Consider the following 20,672-nt stretch of genomic DNA (forward strand, 5'->3'; position numbering starts at 1 on the left):
AATGGTTTTAGAATTATCTAACGCCCTGTATAAAATTTCTTTCTACTTAAAATACCTAGAGTTTTCTGTTTCCTTCACTAAACCCTGACTGATACAGGAGCTCCTTAAAAGTTTCCTGAGGTCTTCTGAATTTAAATTTATACCCCTAGTAACGAAGTATCAGCAAGAAGGACATAAATAAGAGTTTAGTATATTTAAACCACTTACTTATAAGCAGTCTAGTTCTAGAATAATTAGAAGGTGTAACAAAGTATCTTACTTTTATTGTGCATTTACAGTCATTACTCCATTTAATCCTTATAGAAACTCCATTTTACAGAAGAAAAACCAAAGGTTTAGAGACCTTAAGAAACTTTTGTTCAGCAACGTTGTGGTATACAGAATAATGTCCCGCAACCCTCCCCCAAAGGTATCCACATTCTAATCCCTAGAACCTGTGAATATGTTACCTTACATGGCAAAAGAGCTTTGTAGATGTGATTAAGTTATGGATATTGAGATAGGGAGATGAGCCTGACTCATCCAGGTGGGTTCAAGGTAATCACAGGAGTCTTGGTAAGAGAGAGGCAGGAGGGCCAAAGGGCGAGAAGGAGACGGGATAACCAAAGAGAGAGACATGAAGGTGTCACGCTGCTGGTTTTAAAGATGGAGGATGGAGCCACGAGCCAAGGAATGCAGGAGGCCTCCAGAGGTTGGGAAAACAGGGAAACAGATTCCGCCCTGGAGTCTCCAAAAGGAATGCAGCCCTGCTGACCCACTTTAGATTTCTGACCTCTAGCACCGTAAGAGAATAAATTCTCTTGTTTTAAGCCACTAAGTTTGTGGTAATTTGTTACAGCAGCAACAGGAAACTAGTACAAACATTTAATAAATAATTATTGAGATCCTATCATTCAGTGCTGGGATGGTTGTAACAAAACTAAGTGCCTGTACTAATATTCCAGCTTGCACTCTTGCCTGGAGTTAAGCAGCAGCAGGACCCAAGCCCAGGCCTGTCCATCTTGTGAGCCAGTGCTCTTAACACTGTACTCTGCCACCCTCACCATACCAAGTTCAAGGCAGGTGCCCAAGCCTGTGCCCTCTTTTAGTCTAAAGGGATCTCATGAGTTTTATTCCTAATTGGATTTTGATAAGTTGACACAAAACATCTTTTCTCATTTGTAGGGACCTGGATGATTCTCTTCCTTCTGAGAGGGCCACTGTGGTATTTTCTGCAAAGAAGGTTTCCCCTCCGCCCACCAAGTACATTTCTAGACCTTTGTTTCTCAAGTCTTTTTCTGCATATGGGGTGCTTGTTAAAATGTCCAGCTTTTAGAGTTCTAATTCCATACACCTGTGTGGAGCCTGAGGATGTGCGTTTTTACAGCCAAGGTGATTCTGAGGCATATCAGGGACCTCACCTGAGAAATACTCTTTTCTATAAAATTATAGAACAGCCTTACTTTCTGAATCCTTAGAGACATGGCTTCCAACATTCCAATTGCCTTAGTTCTTCTAGCAGGGTTTCCAGCAGACATTCTTTTCTTGATGACACATGTTTTGCAATGGCATTGGAAAATAACGGAATCCCGCACTGACTAATAATATGGGTTGCATTGTTTTGTTTCTTTGTGGTACAGTAATGCTACTAGAGTTCTCTCTCTTTTTAATATTATTATAATATTATTAACATTTAATATTACTACTACTAAAAAGTCATGTTGAAATAGTCAGTGCATTTCAACATTCTCAGACATACTCCAGTAGGATTGGATTTTTTTTAATGTCATTTAAATTCAGTTGCAGATTGTTTCACTGAAATTGCCACTTACTGGTCTGTGGTTTAAAAATTCCTTCTAAGTGAGAGCTCAGAAACCAACTTCACTTCACTGAAAACTACAGATTATACTGGCTTCCTTTAGATATTTACAATATTTCACTGAGCCAGAGAATTTTATTGCTGCAACTAGCACCAATTATCCAACCCAGCCCCACCATTTTGCAAATGAGGAAAATGAGGTTTCAAGGAGGGAAGTGACTTGCCTAAAGTTATACAAGTAGTTAAGGGACAGAAGTGAAATTAGCAACTGCTTTCCTGATTCCTGGTCTATTCAGAAGCTCAGTCGCTATAATTTTATTTCTAAATCCTCTTATGGTACATTGATTGCTTCCAGTGTAAGTTAATTTCTTATAGTGGATAATCTGGAGAAGATAAATTTAAAATACTCATATTTTTGTTTTGCTATTTTTTTCTTTGAAGAAATAAATTGAAGACCTCTTCCATGTGGACCCCAATTTTTTTTTCCCCTAGGTATTCATTATTTAAAATAGGATCATTAAGGACTTAGAAAATTTTTTGTGGATCTCTACTTTGTTAGCTTTGTCTTGATAACTCTCCCATTCAAATAAAAACAATGTCTGGGAAGTCTGAGTGAGGCCTGGAGCACCAACCTGACACCGTTTAATGCACCATTAGGCCCGTCATATCCAGCCCTACCCCCAAATCCTCTCTGCCTTAGCAACAATGAAATGGGTTTCATACAATTGACTCAAGTGAAGTTCTTTAAACGGCTGTTAGGGTGGGAAACTCAACACCCCAGAATAGTGATAACAGAGGTGGTAGTATAACAGCTGTGGGCATTGCACTGCCAGCCACAAGCTGAAATAGTGTGGGTCCAACTCTCAAGTTACCATTACTCTGATTTGGATCTAGGAGCAAAAAGCCTAGAACAGTGAATACCTGATTCAGTGTGAAACTCGGAGATACCCAACCCCCAGTCTAATCAGTATAACAACATGACCCCTGAAGTCTTCCTATTTGCTAATTCTTCTGGCCTAAATGCCTTTCCCCTGTCAGTGGAAAAGCAAGGGGAAGACAGTGCTGACAAGCAGAGCATTGGATTATACACAGCAACTGGCTATCAAAGGGTAGAGGGAGTCCTCTTGCTATCAAAAGAGGAAGAAGAGAGGTGGGGAGGGGCACAGGGCACAGGGCAGCTACTACTGCTCCGACCTTACCTCTGTCCTGATGAAGTCACGTTTCTAAAACAGCCCCGCAGGACTTCCTGTTTCAGCTCCGACATGTAAAAAGCCATACTCAGAGATTATCTTGACGTGAAGCAGAGCAGGAAATTGAAGTGGGACAGGGAGTTCTCATTGTGTCTCTTGGCAGCAGGGCTGACAACAGTCAGAGGTGGAGGTAGTAATTTTGTGGGAGAGGCTTAAGATAAGTGTTGTGTGTTTTCACATGTCTTTTACAGATTTTCAGTTCGGGCATGAGAAACATTGGGTTGGCGCTTACATTTATTGTTGTCTTGAATTCCAGCCCATCTGGGACAAAGTAGTCTTGTTTGGTTACATCCCACTGGAAAATTAGTTCAATGTCTTTTTCTTCCTCCAGGACGCAGATTTTCTTGTAACAATTCATTCATTCACTTGTTTATTCTTTCAACAAACAATTATTTCTATGTACGATACTTGCTAGGTTCTTGGGATATAGGGGTGATTATAGCTGCCTTCATAAAGCTTAAGGTCTTGTGAGGGAAGCATACAATCAAATAAGTCATGACAATAAAGGGTATTAAGTGTTACAGTAAGGGACGTGAAGGGATGAGTAGCTGAAACACCAATCTTGCCTACGTCCTCATCTAAAAACTGGGCATGATAAAAAGAATATCTACCTTTGGGGCAGGCATGAGAACCAGATGAGATGATGTGGTTAAAGTCTCTGTTAAGTGGAATGACTCTTAGTTATACTTCCTAGTCACATCCTCTGTTGAAATCATTTAAATGCTGCCAAGAAAGATTTGTAACAACACTTCTCTTGTTTTAAGAGCCCAGGCTCTGGTTCCATAAGATACAAGAAGCTGGCCTGGCATCATGCACCAAGTGCTAAACAAGGACTTATACCAGCCTCCGTGGATGAGTTACTCCCCGTGAAATCCCTACCCCACTAGGTGTCCATGTTCCAGAGCAGACTGCACAGACAAAGGCAGGAGCCAGCCAAGTGCAAGGCACGGAAGGATGATGTCCTTCAGGTCTGAGCTCACCGTGGACCTGCCCGACCCACCTCCACTCTCCTGGCTTCCTGCCTTTCACTCAACACTTCTCACAGTTGTATTCATCTATTTGTGGGATCATTTTGATCATTTCCCACATCTTCCCTGGTAGATGGTGTGCTCTACTAGGACAGAGCCCAGGGCTCTTTTGCTTCCCACTGTGTATGCCGCAGCCCCTAGCCCCAGAAGAGTGAATAGTGCTGCTTGATTGATAGTGCCTGAATGAATGACAGAATGCGTGGTACTTACTTTGACTTATTCCCTTAGGAAGGTATCACTTTCTATCTGAACGTTGGTTTCCACTTGACATTTCTCGATAATGAAATCCCTACAGGACTCTTCCTGGAAGGTGCTACAGGCAGGATGAGGCAATGACCCAAAGTGAAAGCTCAGGTTGAAAGGGGTCAGGACAGTCACCCAGGGTGCCTTTCAAGTGCCTACAGCAGGAAATTCTAGAAAGAGTCTCACAGCCACCTCCAGCTGTGAAACATTTCCAGAAACAAGGGAAATACATCTTTTTGAAAACAAGGTATTTAATGCCCTTTCGTGTTTGGAGAGGAGCTGGGCTCAGCACCCTGCTGTGAGGAGGTTTCTTCCTCAGGGGGTCTTGCCTGAGTTCCCAGTGTGTCCCGCAAAGAAATAGTAAACATGCATCCTCAGCTTCTGGTGTCTATTTTTATCCCTGGTTGTGTGTAGGGGGAAAGGAGAATATGTTTTGAGTATGTGTGTTTTTTCCCCTGGTGCCTGCTGACTCCCACGAAGGCTGTAAATCCCAAAATCCAAACACAAGAAGCCTATGTCAGGAGGCAATGACCCACCACTTTGGACTCCATTCAACATCTACATGAAGAATGTCCTTGGCAAAGAGCAGTTACAGCATGATAGTGGTAAAAATAACAATCATTCTCTCAATTTTCAACTAAATATAACTCCTGATGGCTAAAGTTCTATAAACTAATCAATTTTTTTTGTTCCAACAAAACAGTTTGAAAATAAATGTTACCTCGGATATACAAATTCGTTATTACCTATGACATAAGATATTATGGATTTCTGTATAATTAGTTGTTTTACATCATTATCTTAGAATTTCGAGTGTTCTAAGCTTTCCTATATGGAGTGAAGGGAGACTAGAAGAAATAGGATTTACTGTATGCATTGAAAAAGATAATGACAAAGAGTCTATAGTTAATTTAAAGAGAGAATGTATTTAATAAACAATGGAGAATATTGGAGCCTTGGGTTCAGGTAAACCTTCTGGGGGTAAACCAAATGCTGAAGGGAAATTGAGGTTAGCCAACTGGCTCCCATGTGTTCTTGCAAAGCTTAGGGAGTGACAGCAGCAGCATTGACAAATGAGTGCTTCAATAGACAGTTGCCCAATGAGAACCTGTTACTGAAGAGGAAGCGCGAAGTGATTTAGGAGACACACTGTAGGGAAAGGGGCACTGAACCAGGAGAAATAAAGTTAAAATTAGAGCAGATTGGGGAGAGTTGAAAGGCAAAAAATCATACCGATTGTGGTTCCCTTTCTAAGCTCCTCTAATGAAAAATGAAGATGACTATCATGTCTGCAAGATTTATTCATTCAAGAATATCAGAATCAACTCTACCTTTCCCCTGAAACGGGCAACGTATTCAACCTCTGCCCTACACATTTCAACCAGGAGATAGACTAGGCTAGGTCCCCCATTATACAATTTTGAGCCTCAAGATGTTTTCCTTCGTAGCACTAAATAGGGGTTGTCATGTGAAATCTACATATGTGGTTATTTGATGAAGGTCACTTTCCCCCATTAAACTACAAGTTCCTCAATGACAAGAATTTTTTCTTTTTTTTTTTTTTTTTTTGCTAACCATTGGTTCCTAGTGTCTGGCACATTGCCTAACACATAGAAGACATCTATTAACTGAATGAATGAACAAATGAATGAATAAAACCTACTTTTCCTTTCCCTTTTTCTCTCTTTTTCAGCTTCCTTTCCTACTTAGTGTTTTCTGTTTTTCCTCTATTTCATTTCATTTCATTTTCAGATCAAAATCAAAATTCATATCAACTCTTCCACACATTGGGTTCTTTTGGTCAACAGCCCTGCATAAAGCTAGGAGTAGCCTCTTTTGTCTCCAGACTACTCATATGTCTATCCCATAGAACAAAGATCAGGAACCTTAGAGAGCCCTAAACCAGCAGTCCCCGAGAAAGGTGAAGAACGTGGTGGTTCCAATTACAGACACTGGCACAGAATACTAGGGTTTCGGTTGTACTTGGATAACTTACTGAATGGGTGATCCTCCTTGAGTTGCTTAACCTTTCCAAGTTTTAGTTTCTACAACTGTGCAATGAGGATGGTAATAAAACCAACCACTTTCAAGGGTTATTTTAATGATGAAATGACTTACTGTTAACAAACTTAAGACAGTGTCTGGTGCTGGAGAGCACTATAAAGTATCACTTATTATTATCTCTGTGACCTCAAAGCCTAAATGTTGACCTTGTTATATATTTTTGCAACTTGTCCACAATTTGCACCCCAAAAGTGGACAAGGGAATTAAACGTTAGACCTTTGTCCCCTGCTGCCTGTCATTGCTCATTGGCAGTCTCCTTGCCCAGCTACCCAGACTGCAGGAATGTCTGCTCTGGATTGGGGGGGCCGGAGCTGTGGTCCTGGGGGCTGTAGTAGAAGGGGGAAGAACACTGTCAAAATCAGAGCCCAATAGCCAATTGTTTTTCCAGGGCAGAGCTTTCTTTGTTTCCATTCTTGCCTTTAGGCAACTGTGGTGAAGGCATTCCCTTGGCTCTCCAGAGAGGCAGTCTGTGCCTAGGAACACAGTCTCATCCCAAGTGCTCTCCTCTCTTATAGCCACCTTTCCCAAACACCAGCAGGATCGTGAATTCCTGTGTCACTGGGGGAAAGGAATGCTTTATAACTTTACTTCCAGCATCCGAATCTTTCTTTCCAAATCTGGAGAGATTAAGGTTTTTGTGACATGCAGCTCAGCAGGCAGAAATGGTCAGGGCCTTGGCAGGGAGGAGAGGTAAGAAGCTGCCCAGAGCAGCTAGGGGCCAGAGTCACTGCACCCAGCAGCCACTGCATGGAAGAGGGCTTTTCTGAGAGAAACAGGAAAGAGTGGATGAACTATGAGCATTTCTGCATTTTGCCCTCCAGGCAACCGAAGAAATCAGGATGACCAGCAGAGTTCTCTGCTGGGGGAAAGCAGCTCTTTGCAATCCAGTTTAGAGGGTTGCAGTGGAGAGGAAAATGGAGTCGCCCTAGATGTACTTCTCTTTCTCTAGGATGTGGGAAGGAGTGGGAAAGAGGCAGCACTCCAGCACGGCTCCCAGTGGACGGCCCCTGAGACTTGAAACTGTTCGGATGGATGGGACCAGCGGTGTACACAAAGCCACACTGCAGCTTTCTAATCAAAGGTCTGTGAGATGGAAACTGAGTTGTCAGGGACCCTAGAGTGTGCTTAGAAACCACAAACCAGAAGTGCTGGGGGCTGGTGAATGAGCTGAGATCGCCTGCTTGCAAAATTGCACAGGGAAGAGAAAGCTCACCTTTGGGAGCTGTTCCAAAGGGCCTGTGCCTGGAAAGCGGGTAACCTGAAGCTGTGTGTCCAGACTCACAAACCCCAGTGCAGAGAAGTCTTGAGGATCATTCTTGTGTATGCTGTGTGGACTCAATGTACACAATTAAACAACCTCCTTTTTCACAATCGAGCCACAAGGCAGGAACTCTGTGTTTCTTAAGGTTGACTCAAAATTTCCACTTTGTGGGAAATGAGAGACAGGGAAGGGAGGGTTTCTCATCATTTTCATCCCCACCTGGTTTCTCTTCTCCAGGCCTGGTATCAAAACACTTATACATATAATCCTCACCTTAGACATTAAACTGACCTTTAATTTCTTACTGATTTTAATTTTTTTTTTAAGTTTCAATTTAGATAAATCTCTTTCACCAGTTGGATATCTAATGAAAGATGCAAGGTATCTAATGTGGGAACATTTTCTTAATGGTTATACATCTTGGGAGGAAGGAGAAAATACTTAAAATACTGTAAAATTTAACATTGGATTTGTTTTTCCAAAGCTGCAAAATAATTAGAACTCCAAAGGAAAAAAGTCTTGGGGAGGGACCCTTACCCTTTATTTAAATGGAAAAATAAGTTGATTTCTGAAAGAAAAGTTCTGGAACCCTGGGTGCTACTAATACTACTCTAATGGTGCTGCTAATACCCCAATACTACTTACTATCATTAGTCAATACTATTGTTAATACTACTGTGAAAGTTACCATTGTTAGGCAAATACTCTAAAGCCACACTGATTTATTTCAGCAACCATGTACATTTAGGGCTTCTAGATCTTGTAGGCCAAACACTCTTATTTTAATAATGCATTACATTGATGTAGCATTTTCCAATTTTCACTATGCTTTTAGATACATTATCTCACATTTTTCAAAATGGTCTTCTGAGACAGGCAAAGCAAGCATTATCGTTTTTTGTTTTAAATAGCTTATTTCTTGAAAAATACACTCACACACAGGGCAACAAATTCAAGTAGAAGGGCATAAATAGAAAGTTAAGTCCCTCTTAACCTGTCCCCACCTAGTCTCCTCCTGAGATATAACTACTGTTAAGAGTTTCTCTATGTCCTTTTAGAAATTCTATGTACACACTAGCCCAGTTCTATCCATATGTGCTCTTTAAAGGTGAACTCACACACATGACAGCAGGCTCTTCCCTGGTTTGTGCCTTGCTTTTTTCAATTAACCAGTGACTTGGAGATCTTCAATAAGAACATGCAAGCTGTGCCTCATTCTTTGTTTGATAGTCTATGTAACTGGTCCCCTAGTGATGGGTACTTAGGTTATGCCCAGCGTTTTCTGTTACAAACAGTGCTACAATGAGCAATTTTTTTTTAATTTATTTATTTATTTTTGGCTGTGTTGGGTCTTCGTTTCTGTGCGAGGGCTTTCTCTAGTTGCGGCGAGCGGGGGCCACTCTTCATCGCGGTGCGCGGGCCTGTCACTATCGCAGCCTCTCTTGTTGCGGAGCACAGGCTCCAGACACGCAGGCTCAGTGATTGTGGCTCACGGGCCCAGTTGCTCCGCGGCATGTGGGATCTTCCCAGACCAGGGCTCGAACCCGTGTTCCCTGCATTGGCAGGCAGATTCTCAACCACTGCGCCACCAGGGAAGCCCTACAATGAGCAATATTAGCGAAAACTTGGATAGTTCTTACTTGGTGTTTTTCATGTACAGAAAGTCAGTTAATCCTCATAACTATCCTATGACACAGAAACTACCATTAGTTCATTTTAAAGATGAGAAAATAGGCAGAGAGATAAGTAATTTGCCCAAAGTCACACAGCTAGTAAGTGGCTTTGATTTGCATGGATCTGAATCCAGATAGTCTGGCTCTAAGGCCCAAACACAGTGTCCTGCCTCTCGTGTTTTCCCTGTGCATTTAGATCCGAAAAGCTAGGCCACACTTCACAGGTGGTGAAACAGACCAGAGGGGTTGGTGCTCACTGCTGCACAGCTGGGTAGTGGCAGGGCCTGAACTAGAAACCAGGTCTCCCAGTTCCCAGATCCTGGTGCATTCCACTACCCTTCGTGACCTGCCAGTGCCTTCAGAATGTTGTCTCTTTGAATTCCTGAGAAGTTCTGAACACTTTAGGCATGAATGGAGCATCTACACTTAGAAGTAGTTTAGGAGAAGTGGTTTTAGGAGAGACCTGGGACCGTGATGAAGGAGTTCAATTCTCAGGGTCTTTCTACCACTCAGCTCCCGTACTGGTAGATACGGGATAGATAGATATTGTGTTAAAGCAAATGTTACCACAGAATATCTTTGATATAAACATGTACTTTTTGAGTTGCAAGTTTAGAGATAACTTACCTCAAATTTTATTCAATGTTACCACTCATTTTTGGCTATTGCCACAAAAAAGAAATGTATTAAATCATGAAAGTTTAGACTAAAGAGAGTAGGCCCATTTTAACCCTACATGACTACTCATTTACCACAGAGAAAGTGGCAGGGAACCAATATTCTCCCTTCCGGCTTGGGAATGGCACAGCTGCACTCTATATCTGAAACTATCTTCCAAAGTGCTGGGCAGCCCTGGAGAGTTGTGAGCAAAACTATTTTCAGTACCCCTTGAGTTTAAATAGTTCAAGAATCTCCCTCAGATGCTCACACCCCCCTGGTCTGGCCCCACTTGACTATGAATGCCTTTGATTAAAAGGCTGGAAGCCTCCTCAGAACCATCTAGTTGCATCTTTCATCACCATACGGCCTCACATTGCTTGGTATTTACTGTCTTCCAATCACTTTGCCACTTATACGTTCCTATGACTGCCCCCATGACCACCTTAAGAGGTACTGTGTCTTCACTAGTTCTGTATCCCCTTCACCTAGGCAGGGCTTAACCCACAGTGGAAGCTCCACAAATATTTGTTGAATCATTCCCTGTTTTTCTCTGCTGTCCTTAAATTTCCTCCCACTATTGTCCAACTGTTTCCTGGGAAACCTGAACTCTTCCAGCAGCGATGCAGGCTGATGGAGAACCAGGCTCCCTGCCTTTGCTGCCAAAAGAAAGACTTGAGACGGGTTTCTGGGATGCACATTTAGGTTTATAATTTTTCTTCATTCATTTGTCAGTTGTGCACCTACTATGTGCCAGGTCTAATGCCAGGCACTGGGTGTACAGAGATGAACATTCTTGTGTGAATGACAGATACAACACTGAATACACAAATATAGAATCACAGCTCCTGGCACATGCACTGAAGGTGCTATGAGAAAGGCTACCAAAGGAGACGTAATTTAGACTGGGAAATCAGGAAAGGCAACTCTGAAGAAGTGATATTTAAGCTGAGACCTAAGGCTGTGGAAGGGATCCAGTTACTCACAAAGGAGGAAGGAGGCGAAGGCCAGCCGAGGGAACAGCATATACAAAGTCACCAATGCAAGAAAGAGTTTGGAGTCAGAGACACCTCTGGTGCCCCATGTTACATCCTCTCAGCCCTCCTGTGTTTCAGCCACAGCTATGGCGGACGGTCCCTGACAGCTCAAACTCACATCCGTCTGACAGCCACCCACCTCAAGCATCTGAGCATTTTTCTTCTTTCTCTGATAATGGCACAAGTGCAGCCTAGAAATGCCAGGGTATTAATGCTGTCCCCTACTCCCACCCCTGCCAGGCAACCCTCAACTGCGGGGCACAGGAGCTGGTCCACAAATGTCTCAGCCTCCCCTCCTTTAGGTGAACATCACTGGGAGACATTCTGTACACTTCTCAGGAGGTCTCAGCAAAAGAGAGACATGTTGCTCACAACAGCAATTTCCAAAACTGTGCTCTTTGTTTTTTCCCTTCCTTTTCCTTCTCATTCTTCTCATGCCCTCACTCCTTTTGGATCACTGACCTGCCCCCCACTACCAATTTGCCCCTAAGTCATTTCAAAGGAACTCAATCTAGGATACACACACATTAGAGGAACTGAAAAAAGGTCTTAAAGGGAGTGGGCAAAGAGGAGAGTAAAGCAAGATGAGGCTGGAATTGCAGAATGGGAGCGGACTATGCAGAATTGAGAATGTTATACTCCATGGTTCTGGGTGCAGACTGGGTTTAGTAGATGTGCAAAGCAGGAGGCTCTAACAGTAGTCCAGGCAACAAAAGATGGTGGCTTGTACTGTAATGTTGGCAGAGGTGATAAAAGGAGATGGACAGGTTAGGATATGTTTTAAAAGTAGAATGGTCTGCACTTGCTGATGGATTGAGTTAGAGAAAGGAAGGGATCAAGGATGACTTGGCTTGAGCAACTGAATGGATGGTGATAATGTGTAACTGAGAATGGAAGGATGGGCAAAGGAACAAGATTGAGCAGGAAAATCAAGTATAATTTTGTACTCACAAAGTCTGAGATGTCTGTGTGATGTCCAGGGGGAAAACATCAAGTACGCGTTTGTTTACATGAGTCAGGAGCTCAAGGGAGCCGCCAGCAATGTAGATTTGGGATCATCTGTTTATAAATGGTGTTTAAACCAAGGGACTGGATGAGTTCACCGGGAGAAATCATGTAGGCAGAGAAGACAGGAGGATCCATGATGGAGCCCTGAGGACCTCCATCATTTAGAATTTAGGTAGAGAAAAAAACAAAAAAGGCAGCAAATGAAATAAAAAAGTAGCCAGCAGAAATAGAGGAAACACATGGTATCACAGAATCCAAGAGAGGAGAGAGTTTCAAGAAGGAAGGGGTGGTCAACTGTTTTGAATGCTGCTCAGAAGCGGGATAATTTGAGGATGTAGAACTATCATCATCTCTGATATCTTTCATCAGCATTAAATCACAAAAGGCACACACCCTCAGGCCAGGCATCCCAAGTGCAACCAAGCTACTCCTAAAAACCAGCAGATGACTCAAGGCAGAAACTAAATACTTTGTCTGAGAGACATCTCACTCAGAGATCCTTAGATCTGTGTGCCTCCGTCTGCCCTGGCCTCTCTCTTCCTACCTTGCTTTCCAGTCTGCTGTACTTCTGGCTCTGGTCCAAGACCTTGAGTTCTTCGAGCCCCAAGGGAACTATTGTATTAGTTTTCTAGAGCACTGTATTAATTTTCTAGGGCTGCCATAACAAAATGCAGACTGGATGACTCAAAACAGTGAATATTTAAACCACTCTGGAGGTTAGAAGTATAAGCACAAGGTGTCAATGGAGATGGTTTCATTCTGAGGCCTCTCCTTGGCTTGTAGCTAGCCATCTTCATCCTTGCCTTCATATGATCTTCCCTCTGTGTGTGTCTGTGTCCTAATCTCTTCTTAGAAGGACATCAGTCATATTGGATTAGGGCCCACCCTAATAAGCTCATTTAACTTTAATTACCTCTTTAAAGAGCCTATCTCAAAGTACAGTTGAATTCTGAGGTGATGGGGATTAGGACACTGACATATGAATTTGGGGGGGACACAATTCAGCCCATAACAGATATATTATTCTTTCTTCAAGTCTTAGCCATGATTTAAGAATCTCACCACCATAGGCCTACGCTTCCTAGGTCGCGAGGTCACAGATCTATACACATAGTCAATTTCTAAACTCTCCTCTTGACTTTGTCTTTCTCTTACTCATTGCCTTCCTTTAAAATAAATTTTTTTTTACTTAATACAATTTTTAAAGGTTACTTTCCATTTACAGTTATTACAAGATATTGGCTATATTCCCCATGTTGTACAATACATCCTTGAGCCTATCTTACACCCAACAGTTTGCACCTCCCACTCTCCCACCCCTATATTGCCCCTCCCCTCCCCCCCCCCACTGATAACCACCAGTTTGTTCTCTATATCTGTGAGTCTGCTTCTTTTTTGGTACATTCGTTAGATTGTTGTATTTTTTAGATTTCACATATAAGTGATATCATATAGTATTTATCTTCCTTTATCTGACTTATTTCACTTAGCATAATGCCCTCCAAGTCCATTCACACTGCTGCAAATGGCAAAATTTCATTCTTTTTTATGGCTGAGTAGTATTCCATTGTGTGTATATATGTATGTATGTATGTGTGTGTGTGTGTATATATACATATACCACATCTTCTTAATCCTGTCCTCTGTTGATGGACACTTAGGTTGTTTCCATGTCTTGGCAATTGCAAATAGTGCTGCTATGAACATTGGGGTGCATGTATTTTTTCCAGTTATAGTTTTATCTGGATATATGCCCAAGAGCAGGATTGCTGGATCATATGGTAGCTCTATTTTTAGTTTTTTGAGGAATCTCCATAATGTTTTCCACAGTGGCTGCACCAATTTACATTCCCACCAACAGTGTACGAGGGTTCCCTTTTCTCCACATCCTTGTCAACATTTATTATTTGTAGACTTTTTGATAATGGCTATTCCGACAGGTATGAGGTGATATCTGACTGTGGTTTTGATTTACATTTCCCTGATGATTAGCAATGATGAGCATCTTTTCATGTGCCTGTTGGCCATCTGCATTTCCTCTTTAGCAAAATGTCTATTCAGTTCTGCCCATTTTTTAATCGGGCTGTTTGTTTTTTTGATGTTGAGTTGTATGGGCTGTTTATATATGTTGGATATTAATCCCTTATTGGTCACATCATTTGCAAATATTTTCTCTTGTTCAGTAGGTTGTCTTTTCATTTGTTGATGGTTTCCTTTGCTGTGCAAAAGCTTTTAAGTTTAATTAGGTCCCATTTGTTTATTTTTGTTTATATTTCCTTTACTTTAGGAGACAGATCCAAAAACATTATTGCTGTGATTTATGTCAAATTGTTGCTCTTTTATGTAGCCTTTAGCTTTCTTTGTTTAGCTGTTGAGCCTTGCTCTAATCACTCAGGTTTAAAGTTGCCAGTCTGGTGGCGTCTGTACACAGTAGTTCATCAGGGATACACAGAGTGGTCCCAGGAAAATTCACTGAGAGACACAGGGTCTTTCTTCACTGAAGTTGAGTGCTCTACACCTTAGGATGTTAGGTTTCCAGAAGTAGTCCTTCTCTTCTAGCAACTGTTCAGTTTAGATTAGCCAGTGATGGCTAATACTCTAAGATTTTTATTGGTGGTGACAGAAAAAGATTTATTTCACGGCCATCCCCCGAGAAGATATGATCATATAGTTAGAGAAGTTGAAAGGATCCACATCTTGCAGCCAGATTTTCAGGATATTAAGAGACGCTCTCCATCTCCTAAGTCACCCCAAGAACCTTCAAAAGTTGGCCATCCCATAACTCCCTCAAGTTATGTCATTTTTATTAGATCACTCCTGTGTTCAAAAGTTTTCAATGTCTCTTTCTTGCTTATTTTATCTAGTCTTGCTCCTTCTAAAGTCTTTTATAAACCAGCCCTACCATACTACCATCCATATGATAAAACAAGCTCTCCACTGATGCAGCCCTTTCTTCTCATGGTTATGGAAGTTGACCTTGCCTCTTTCCACCTGCCCTGTTGTCCTTACTTGGAACACCATCCTCAGTGCAGGCCCTACCCCTTCCTGGAGCCCTGCCTACCAATATATGCCAGGCTTCACATTATTCTCTTCAAAATCCCAGAGCCCTTGACATCCATCCATAATTCAGCCTTTTACCTCACCTTGACTTTCTTTCTGTTTCCTTTTTTATTGAATTATAATTGATTTACAATATTGTACAATTTACAATTACAATTGATTTACAATATTGTGTTAGTTTCAGGTTTACAGCAAAGTGATTCAGTTATTTTTTTTCAGATTATTTTCCATTACAGGTTATTACAAGATATTGAATACAGTTCCCTGTGCTTTATAGTAAATCCTTGTTGCTTATCTATTTTGTGTATAGTAGTTTGTATCTCTTCATTCCATTCTCCTAATTTGTCCCTTTCCCTCTCCCCTTTGGTAGCCATAAGTTCATTTTCTATGTCTGTGGGTTTGTTTCTAAGTGTACATTCATTTGTATTATTTTTTAGACTCCACATGTAAGTGATATATATTTGCCTTTCTCTGTTTGGCTAATCTCACTAAGTGTACCTCACCTTGATTTTTAATCTCATTCTGTACATTAGTCTAAACTCTCCATCCAAATGATAAAGTCCTCTCTAGTCTCACCACCTGCCCACTGACCTAGGTCAAGCCCCATAATCTCTCACCAGAATGATTTCAATAGCACTTAAATGGTCTGATATAGTACCTCCTCTACTTAGAAGTCCTTCACAGGCTCTCAGGATGAAGTTCATTCCCTTAACCAACACACACAACCTCTCATGCTCCAGACTCGCTGGCCTTCTGGCTTCATCTCCCAGCTTTCTCCTCCCTCACCATCACACACAACTTCAACCCAGTCACACAGAGCCCCTTGTTCCCTGAACCTGTCATCCTGATTCGTACCTCTCATGTGCCATTACCTGGAATGTGCTTCCATGCCTCATTCACCTACCAATCCCCATTCATTTATTAGACTTAGCTAGAGGGAAACTTCCTCCAGGAAGTCTTCCCTCATTTATTTATTTATTTATTTATTTATATTATTATTTTTAGTTATTGAGTTTAGAGATTCTTTTTTTTTGCAGTTTTTAAAAATCGAAGTATAGTTAATTTACAATGTTGTGTTATTTCCAAGTGTATGGCAAAGTGATTCAGTTACACACACACACACACACACACACACACATTCTTTTTCAGATTTTTTTCCATTATAGGTTATTACAAGGTATAGTTCCCTGTACAAGATACAGATATATACAAGATATAGTTCCCTGTGTTATACAGTAGACCCTTGTTGTTTACCTATTTTGTATAGAGTAGTGTGTATATGTTCATCCCAACCTCGTAATTTATCTCCCTGCCCCCACCCAGTCTTCCCTCATTTAGATGCCCCTGTCCATGCTTCCAAAGCACCCTATTCCTACCACTCTCAGCACTTCTTGGGCTGTTCTGTAAGCACTGCTTCACTTTAGCAGCAGAGGGTATGTCTTTTTTGTATTGGTATCCCTAGTGCCCAACATTACAACTGGCACACAATAATAATAAAATATCCCACAAACATTTGTTCAATGACTGGAAGAAGTTACTATTGGTTTCCTGCCTGCTATTTCTCCTTCTTCTCGTTTATCCTACATATCGGTGCCATAGTAACCTTCCTATTAGAACAGATACCTTATATCTTCCCTACCCCCAAAGCCACTGATGGCTCATCATGGCTAACAAAATCCATCCTCTTCAGTTTAGAATTCAAGATCCTTGGCAATCTGATCCCTACTCTGCATATAACCCAGTTCTACTTGCTGTTTTGTAAGAATGTCTCCTTTGCTTTCCAAACCCTGGTTACTGACTCAAACCTGAACGGCCAGCCTGGAGGGATGTCCTTTTGTTTCCCCTCCTATGTTCTCCTATCAATGCTCAACCCATTCTCCAAGCCTCAGGTCAAATCTCATCTCCTCTATAAAAACATTCCCAAATTCCCCCTCTGCCTGAGTCATAATTAATTTTTCTCCTCTTCTACTTTTATATACTTTTGGTATCTAATTATAGTATTCATTGCTGTTTGCTTTATATTAGGGGAGTATGTGTGTGTGTGTGTGTGTGTGTGTGTGTTCCCCACTAGATCATGAACTCCTAGATGATACAGTCCCCATGGTACCTAGGATATAGTGCATGCTCAGTAAATGTACTAAACTAAACCTTTTTGTTAGAAGCCCTGAGTTCCAGTCTGGCTTCTATTCCAGGCTTGGCTGCTTATAACCTTGGGCAGGTCCCTTAACTTCTTTTGGCCTCCCTTGCTTCATCTCTAAAACAAGATTAATCATATCAGGGATGCTGTGAAAATTAATTATTTATCGTTTTGCAAGTGCCTTGAGATCCTTAGAGATTGGCATTTCTATTTTTGTGGCATCCTTCTCACTAGAGCTTGCAGTTCTTTTAAAAGAAACAAGCAAAGGAGAGGCATGGACTGTTCAAAGAACAGTTTTTTCAGAATCTGAAATAATTACACCCTGTATTTCAGACAAGGTCATCTTTTACCCTTTGTAGCAAATGATGGAGTCTTGAAGAAGCCTATTTTTCCTACCAGTGACTTTAAAGTGATTACAGTATTTATGTAGACTTTTTAAAAGATGAGTAAGGATTCTATCATGCAGAGTACAGAGATTTTCCTGAGGGAAGAAATAGATGAAGTAAACTTTTAAAACACTCCAAATGTAAATGACCTTTACAGAAACAAGTCACCTGTTATATGTCCTGGTCAAGGCTAGCAGTAGAAACACTTACTTGAGTGACTTGTTCATTTCAAGACACTCAAGGTATACCCAAAGTCAAGGGCAAAGGGAGCAACGTCACTGATGTAATAACTCTTGTTTCATACACATTAACTCAATCCTCACAATACTCTCATGAGACACTCAGAGCAGGTCTTACTAAACCCATTTTATGGTTGAGGAAATTGCAAGCCACTGTGGTTATGCAACTTGTCCAAGGCCACCCCATAAGCAGCAGAGCCAGGACTCAGTTCAATCTTTTGACTCAAGTTCAGGGCTCCTCCCACTCACCTCACTATATCTCAGCCCAGTGCTCTGAGCACTGTGCATAGGTAAAGGATAAGATGAAGGTGAAGGATAAGATGGGAGGGCAAAGAGAATGGGGTACTTCAGAGAACTTCCTATGCACGTCCCTCCCCACACCCAGGTCCCTTAACCACTCCGCCCTTGTAGCAGGAGTCAGGTCACAGCATGAAATGGGACATAAGAAAATGAGCGGCAGGTTATTTCTAAAAAGATAAAAGACCTCACCTCTCCCAAAGCCAGGGGCTAACAAAGCCAGAGCTGAGGCTGCACACCGACTGCCCATGCCCCGAGCTGCTCACAGACCCACCGTGGCCATCACCCTGCCCGGGTCTTCACTCTTGTCTCCCACTCATCACAGCGTACCCAGGCTCCTCCACGGAGGTTTCTGCTGTAGTCCATAGCAGACCTGAATTTAGAATCTTGCTCTTCCAAATGTTGTCCCTGGACCAATAGTATCAGCATGATCTGGGAGCTTGTTAAGAATGCAGAGCCTCAGGCCTCACCCTAAACCTACCTAAGCTCTGTCCTTGGCTTCTCTTGGTGATGATTTCTGACTCGTGGCCCTGGCAATCTCTGGAAAACATCTAATTTCTCTGACCCAGATTTTACCCCACCCCTATCCCCAACTCCTTCCCCTGTGTCATCCCTACCCAGCCTGGACACACTGACCAAACCACTTTCTAGCACTCTCATGCTGGGGATGTGGCAATGAACAAACATTCCCTACCCTTATGGAGCTTACATTCCAGAAGAGGGAGATAGACTGATAAAAAAAAATTAGGTAAAAAATGAAAAAGACTACAAAAACAAACCTAGCCTTCGGCAAGGTCACTTCTACTCAAGCACCAAGGTCAGGGCTGGGTCCTCTGGATAGAGATCTATCGCCTCTGGTCCGATGTACACCTCCGCCCCCTCTCTGCTTGCCAAGAGATGACAAAGACCTTGCTGACTCCAATGCTAAAACCTGGCATAAGAGATCGGTGCTCAGCAGTTCCCAGGGCGGATGGAAGCAGTTTGACCTTGCCCAGCAACTGACCCTTCTCCAAATGTAATTCCTTCTGGGGATAGTCACATTTTTAAAGTTAACCACATGCACATCTGTAATGTAACCTGTGGTGCTTATTACCTTTTTTAATGAATGGGGTGTAACAGATCAGTTTTATAGACAGACCTAATAAGCAGGCCTACTTATTTTTTCCAGTTGTAAGACTGCTCCACAGCCTGATTTGCTGCTTCCCTTAGGTCATTTCCACACTCAGAGAGTCACAGACATGGCAGGAGGATGCAGGCTGTCATTTCTTAAGAGCCAAAGGTGACAGCAGCCTCAGCCCCTGAGATGCCGCCTGGTTGGTTTGATTTCTAAATTGGGACTTATCAGACTTCATTTTTTTAGAAGTGTTATTATCATTATTTTTGTTCAGACAAAATAATCAACTCTCAACTAATTTGGAGATTTTCTATCAAGAGAGAAGAAAAGCAGACTATAGTGAAATGGGGTTGAGCTGGAAAGGAAAGGAAGCAGAGGGAGTTTTTCAGCAGTACGGGTGCAGTCTCAGCTCAGACGCCTCCCTTCAGCCAGAATGAAAGAATGGTCTCTTTCTCTCTCCTTCATAACCCAGCCCAGTTTACTTTTTGAAATTCTGTAGTGTTTACAGAAATCCACCCAGGCATACGTAGTTATATTTCTTTCTTCCGGAAAGATTTTGATTTCACCGTTTCAAAAAGTTTACCTATAATGTCTCAGCCTAAAGGAAATAATTGTTTACATTCCTTTAGTTCTCCTAATCTTTTTCCACATATACACATACTTTTCACATGATTTGTATCATAGAGTATGTATGATTTTGTGTTTCTAATGGAGATTTTTTCTTCAAGTCATCAAGGTTGGTTTGAGACCCTATTCTCTAATTCTTACGTTTCAAAATAGAAGATTTTTATTTTAAAGTGGTTTAAGTTATTATAAAAACTGAGTTGCAAGAGTTGCTTCAAGTGGAATATCTGTTTTATTTAGTTTCTGTGTGAAGAGAGTCTACCATAAATTCATGAAATCATAATCTCCGTAGTTGTCTGATTCCACACTTTGTTCCATGTCCTTCATGCAATATTTCTAAGAATGAAGTGCCACTGTGAACTTTATAGGAGAAAAGTACTTCTTAGAGATTTCAAACAGAGAAGATTGAGACTATGAACCTCGTGATACAGAAGAGCAATCAATTCCAATCAGCTTGAAGCAGAGGGAAGACAGTAGCGGTGCTGGTGACTGAAGGATCTGACATTCCAGAGGATCCAAGAGGAGTTTTAGAAGCAGGTAGAAAAAAGTGAAGAGATTCTTGGAGATGGCATCAAAGCCTTCCCTTGTCTAGAACTTGTTAGAGTACCTCTGTCAACTAAAAGTATTAACCTCCTACCTTGTTCTCTTTATAGATAAAATGTGAAGGGAAAAGACATACTGAACAGCTTCCGCCTTCACTGTTGTCCAAGAAATAAAGTGACAAAAGATTCCCTAGGTCCCCTATGACTTACGTACAACAGAAAGGAGTAAAAAGCAAAGTTTAACATATTATGC

At 41.7% G+C, this 20,672-nt stretch overlaps 1 protein-coding gene and 1 long non-coding RNA gene across 7 annotated transcripts in view; one reads left to right on the plus strand and one right to left on the minus strand.

The window, feature by feature from the left end:
- LOC309657874 overlaps positions 1 to 7,323 on the minus strand; it is a 29,109-nt gene extending 21,786 nt beyond the window's left edge. Inside the window, exon 1 of the long non-coding RNA XR_014261941.1 lies at positions 2,998 to 7,323. This is a non-coding gene — a long non-coding RNA (uncharacterized lncRNA). The remainder of the gene's footprint in view (positions 1 to 2,997) is intronic.
- Positions 1 to 20,672, plus strand: part of LOC309657854 (uncharacterized protein) — a 161,069-nt gene that overhangs the window by 105,688 nt on the left and 34,709 nt on the right. The gene's annotated exons all lie outside the window — the stretch shown is intronic.

The sequence above is a fragment of the Balaenoptera physalus genome, assembly GCF_965194825.1.
Source record: "Balaenoptera physalus genome assembly, chromosome: 3".
Taxonomy (NCBI): Eukaryota; Metazoa; Chordata; class Mammalia; order Artiodactyla; family Balaenopteridae; genus Balaenoptera; species Balaenoptera physalus.